Source organism: Clarias gariepinus, chromosome 9 (assembly GCF_024256425.1).
Source record: "Clarias gariepinus isolate MV-2021 ecotype Netherlands chromosome 9, CGAR_prim_01v2, whole genome shotgun sequence".
In the NCBI taxonomy this organism is placed as follows: Eukaryota; Metazoa; Chordata; class Actinopteri; order Siluriformes; family Clariidae; genus Clarias; species Clarias gariepinus.
The window spans coordinates 32,775,707-32,781,989 of record NC_071108.1 but is presented as its reverse complement, the minus strand read 5'-3'; positions in this window follow the sequence as shown (position 1 = coordinate 32,781,989).

Here is a 6,283-nt window from a genome sequence, read left to right as displayed (position 1 = left end):
TGTGAAAAGAACATATTATTTTGTGCGCGCACACACACACACACACACACACACACAACTCACCGTCTAAACACAAAGCAAAATACTGTATAGTCGCAAAGCAGCGATGATCGGGCCCAAGCACTTGCGCTCTCGCCGCCCGGGTGCAACCTAAAGACAGAGGGCATATGCATTTAAAGAGGAAATTCCAATACCATTATGACATAATGTATTATTATTATAACTATATAATTAGATATTACTAAGGAAGTTATTAGTCACCTTTCAGCAAAAGTTTAAGGCTTCGTCAAGCTGAATCGACTGAGATATCAAAAATCCCCTCGCAATTTAGCATTTTCAATCTCTTGAGATCACATTTGGGATCGTTTAAATCCTCTAGGACAAGTACTGTGTAACAAGTCCCATTGGGCGCATTTTGCAAACAACACAAAAATAAAGAGGCAAAGCAACGACAATCGGGCCCAACCAATTGTCCCATCTCCGCCCAGGCACACCACACAATCTGTGTGTTTTTTAAGCTTGTTAAGACCTCCAAAAATTCTCCTGGATGCTAAAAGAAAATAGCTTCACACTATAATGTCACTCAATGTGTCAAGAAGTTATTAGTCAATATTTAGCCTAAGTTTAAGGCATCGCTACCACTGAACCATCTGAGGTACCACAAACCCTTTCGCAATTTTGTATCATTAATGTCTTGAGATCACATTGGCCCAGTTTGGTGGTGCTCATACAAATCCCCTGGGAGAAGATCTAAATGGGTACTGGGTTTCACATGTATACATGTAAGTGTGTATAGGTTATGCAGCAAAATTTTGTGTGAATGCTCCACACCACACTTAGTTAAACGAGCATGCTAGGACCAAAAAAGGCCTGGATGCTGGAAAAAAACATCTTTAGAAGAGCAGTTGGGTGACATCACTATGACATCAGCACTATCAGAGCGATGACGTCAGAGCTATGACAAGGTGCTGATGCCATAGTGAGTGCTCACTTATAAAATGTGCGATTAAAACAATGAAGGAATTCATGTTTTAAATGTACTTAAAAATTTGTTAATGTTAATGTAAATTACCGTCATGTATTTCATGCAAAAGCCCAGCATGCATTAAAACATACTTAAATTATATGGGGAGGAATTGGCCACGACTAAATTAGGGGAGAAAATTGGAAAAAAAACAAAAAAATATTTAAAAAAAACATATTTAAATTATAACTTGCATGTACAAGATAAAAACTTGTGCGCCTAAGATAAAACAAAAATGTTAGCATAACAAAAATAGCACCTTTAGGGACTTTGTACATTAAGTGTACATTAGCTCTTTAAAAACCTTATAATCCTATTATTATGAAAACAGAACGGAAACACTATGGAAGCAAAAAAAATCTCATTAATAATTCACACAAAAGACACGATGCATACAGTACCAGCGTATCCCAATTTACATGTGTGGAACCCATGCACGGAAAAAAAAAATCATAATATATGTTATATATGCAAAACACAATTTACAGATGTACAACTGTGTACAAAATGTTTGAATGTTTAAAATTCACGAGTGTATCATGAACTGTGACTGTGAAAATCGTCTTTCCTGTGTGAATCGTCCTGGATTTGTTTTTTATGTATATCTGTCGATTTTCACGAATCAGGCGTTCCACTTGCTGTATATTCACAGGAATGAATGCACCTGGCTCCGAGCCACTTCGGATTATCGCTCACGGATGTACAGACGAAACAGTCACAGTAACACTTTTAACAAGAAAACACATCTGATATCATTACGTCCTCCTAAATAACACTTTGTCTCCATAACTGTTCATTCCGAATTGCCTCTGAACCGCCCGTGTTGTGTTTTGATATTTCATTACTGCTAGATAACGCGAGCGTGAGTCTCCGCCAGTGCGCTGAGCATTTCTGCCCTGACTAACGTTTCATTTAACGTAATTTAATCTACAGCAGAATAAGTGAAGACATTAAGAGATTTACACGACTGCCCTCCGCCTCCATGTTCTTTTCAATGATTGCCAAAATCCTGTTGTATAAGTGGAATAAAACACTTCGGGACATGCTGTTATAGGAAAAAAAATTATCCACTTTGAGTTTGCCTCAGTAGCTCGGCTTGGCACGGAGCTGCATCTCACTATCCTTTTTCATCGATTCATTTCCTTTAACAGCACGCCCCCAAGGGTTTTTATTCCTTCAATCTTTTATTTTTTATATGTTTTTTGCTGCAGTGAATTTTTTTTATTGCGCATAAACAACAAAGTTTCACAGCTTGACAGCTTTGTTTTCACTTTGTTTCCAACATTACAATGGCAAAGCAGATGTATCAGATGTTTTATGATGTCCCTGGGTTTAGTGTTAGCTCCCTTCCTTTTTTTTTAAGGTGTGGTGGTCATTCAGGACATTTTCCTCACTCACACCATGCAGCTTCGATTTAAATCATGTTATACTCACTTTCACCTGCTGTGCGAGAAGAACATTCCACAACAAAGAGGCTTTGACGCAGAAACACGATCATCAGCCTCTCCGGAACGAGACAGTCGAGTCTGCTGATGTCCAGTTTAACGCCAGTATGTTCCATTTACCCAGGATGCTCAACCTGATTCCCAGTTCGCCCTGTGAGGAGCTTTTTCCTTCTTCTGGAGTCTGAATGATGTGAGCCCGTAGTGATGGCCAATGTATCTGCTGATATTTTTACACAATGAAAGATTTATAGACTTTATTGCAGAATTGCTTTTAATAATAATAATGCACATTTTATATAATATGCATTAATGCATAAATAATTTCAATGTTTATTAAATACAAAATAAAATGATAAATATACGTTTATAAACCTAAATTATACTGCAGCACACACTACAGTACATAGTGCATCTACCTTCAATGCCTGGGGGTAAAATTTATTTAAATCCAGGATAAATGCAGCACACCAGGATAAGCAAAATAACATATACTACATTTACCATTATGCTTATGCTAAATGCATACTACAGCTGCATGCATCTGTCGAAATGCAAATGTCTGATATTCTATTTAAATGCATACTTTATTTATAGCCAACGGAAATATTATGTCTAAACAAATACAGTATATCCAAGTGGGTCCAATGTTTAAAAGCATACATCTCGTACTGCAATTATAATGCATACTACAATATATCTACATCTTCTTTCCTCATTTGTCCTGCTTCCAACACATCACCTTAGAGAACCTTAGGGAGTGTTCACTTGCTGCCAAATAAATCCCACCCCTGTAACACAATAATAAAAGTTATTCACTTCACCAGTCTGGGGTTTTAATGTTATGGCTGATCGGTGTAAATCCAGTGGCACACTATGTATGTATAAATGCATACTTCACCTATTACTCTTATGCATACGTGTAATTGTTTTGGGGGTACGTACTAGTGCATGTTTAAATGCATGCTTCACATACTGTCTACTTGGAAAATATACTACCTGGATTAAAATGCGTATTTTACTAATATCCAGGTACTGTACATACTCTGTTAAAATGCTCACGTCACTGCATATACTGTACCATTAAGCAAGGATATCAACAAGCTTTTTGCTCTAAATGCTTATTTCATTCTGCATACTATTTTATATACTCTCTATACTTTATAAAAGCATGTACAGTATAATTGCAAACTCCATGGTAATCCTGTTCCATACAGTTCTACTGTACTTCATTTAAAGACAGGATATATACAGTGCAAATAATGCATACTACATCCATGTCTAGGTACATACTAATACTAAATGCATATTTCATCCCCATTCTGGTATATACTGTAATAATGCAGACTTTCCATATTAAGTCCTAATACTCCATTTAAAAACTGGTACATGTCAAAAGCAAATATTTCACATGCTACATTTAAATGCATTTATCGTTTAAATCCTGATGCATATGATGTCTAAATGCAAATACTGTACTGTACTGTTCAGTACTAAAATGATGCTACAGGTGTCTACATCCATATCTACTGCACATCCATATTTAGAACTGATGCTAAAACCAGGTGCAGGTGTGTACTACCCAGTTTTAAGATTGATGCTAGGTCTAGCTGTGTACCACATCCAATTTTAGGATTGATGCCAGATCCAAATCCAGGTTCTGGACAGATGCTAGACCAAGGTGTGTATTACAGTATGTCCAAATTTAGGGTTGATGCTGGGTTAATTTGCATACTACTGTATACCCAAATTAAGGATTGATGCTACCTACAGGTGCTTATACACACAGATTTGGGACTGATGTTCACTCTAGGTGTTTATTGCATCCACTTTTAGTATCAATGCTAGGTCTAGGTGTGAACTACACCCATACTTAGCACCAAATATAGAATAGCATTTATTGCATCCAAATTTAGAAGGTATAAATATATACAGTTTCCTCCTACAGTATAACGACATGCAGATTAGGCATGCAAATTGCCGGCCCCAAATTACACACTGGTTTGGCACACTGTCCAGTGTGTACCTCACCTTGTGACTGAGGTTTCCTGGGATAACTGGGAGGCTCAAGGATTCATGTATGGAATAAGCAGTATAAAAGCTGAATGAATGAATGAATAATTACAAATGTCTGTTTTGTAAGGAATTGATTGTAATAAACAGAATGGACACTAGAGGGCAGCACGGTTGCATCTTAGTTCAATTTGCAAAACTTTGTACTTAAACTTTTTTGAACTCCATGTGATTTTCCAGTTTTAAGTATGATTTATTTCCCTCCTATACATGACATTTTTTTTTTCAGTGATTTGTCACTGTTGATTCATATATTCTCAGACTGTGACTCTCACTAGGACGGCGTGTGAAATATAGAAGCGTATAATGCATTTTTCCCCCCATTCTTCTCTCCTGTGAGACTGAACCATGAGCCAAGGAACAAATGCTTGGCATACTTCTTTTGTTGTTGCAGAATGGCTCTGCTGTGGAAGTTCATCCTGTGTACACAGATTTTGTTCTCCGCGCATGTGCATGTATGTGTGTGTGTGTGTGTGTGTGTGTGTGTGTTTGTGTGTGCACTTCACTTTACTGCTAATGCAGATTCCAGGCAAGAAGACTAAAAGACACAACAGACATAAATCATTCATGAGCCTTAAATGTAAATGCTGTGCAGCTCCGCTTTGATCCAGGGAGCATTTGCATAGTGGGCTCTCAATGTGGCTCTCATTTCAACTTCCCCAAACTTTCCAAGTCATCTAGTGTGCAAAATGTTCCTGGATTTGGGATCAGCTTGAGAGATTTACATCCTGTTGAGTGCAAAAATAAAAAGTGTCCTTGTTTGTTCACAGTCTGTCTGAGAACCGCAGGCTGGTGCCGTGTCTTCAGGCCCTTGTTCGTGGAATGAAACTCTTTGTGTTGTCCTGTTATAGGAAAATAATCAAAGATAGGGTGGTGTGATCAGGAAGTGTTACTGTGACCATCACGAAGTTTCCAATTACTCTCTATTTAAAGCATTTCTCTTCTTTTGTTTATATCAGCAATCATCAATTTATCCATTGAACTCTGTGGAATGTCTATAAAACTAGTTAGTTCCTGTTTTTGCTGCTATAAACAGTCCTTCCGTCATTAGCCTCTCATTTTTTCTATCTTTTAGAGGTAATTAGACCTTTAAAATAAAAAAAATCAGTTTGATATATTACCAAGAAATCAGAAAAAAAAGTTCTGGCACTGGAGACTCCTTACATAAATGTTAATTACATATAAATGATTACATAAAAGTTTACTTGTAAACAAGTAAAATTTATAGTAAAATTTTATTATTTTTTTGTTTTTTTTTTAACAAAGGCACATTTATATAACATCTATATCATACATTTATAATTAGTCTTTAATTACTGTGAATATGTCTACATGTAGATATACTGTAGAAACAACACTGCAGTTCCTCAAATGACCACTAGGCTCAAAAAGTGAGTGAATTCCCATAAAACCATGTAAAAAAAAAAAAAAAAAAAAAAAGTTTTGCTCTTCATAGCTAGATTTCCTATGCTGTACTGTATTTACATACTTTAATAATGAATTTATTTATATAAAATTATATGAGTGTATGACAACTGTTTTTTGAGATTCTCTGTTATAAGCAGCTCTTATACCAAATCACTTCATTAACACGGCGTATCCAGTGTTTCAGGGCTACACGAGACAAACTGACAATTCACAAATTGCCGTCCACTAACTCTTTATCTTTAGAGGTATTAGTAGGGCAGAATTTTCCTTTAATTATTTCTTTACATTTTACTCCCCCTTCCGCAAACAAAACTCT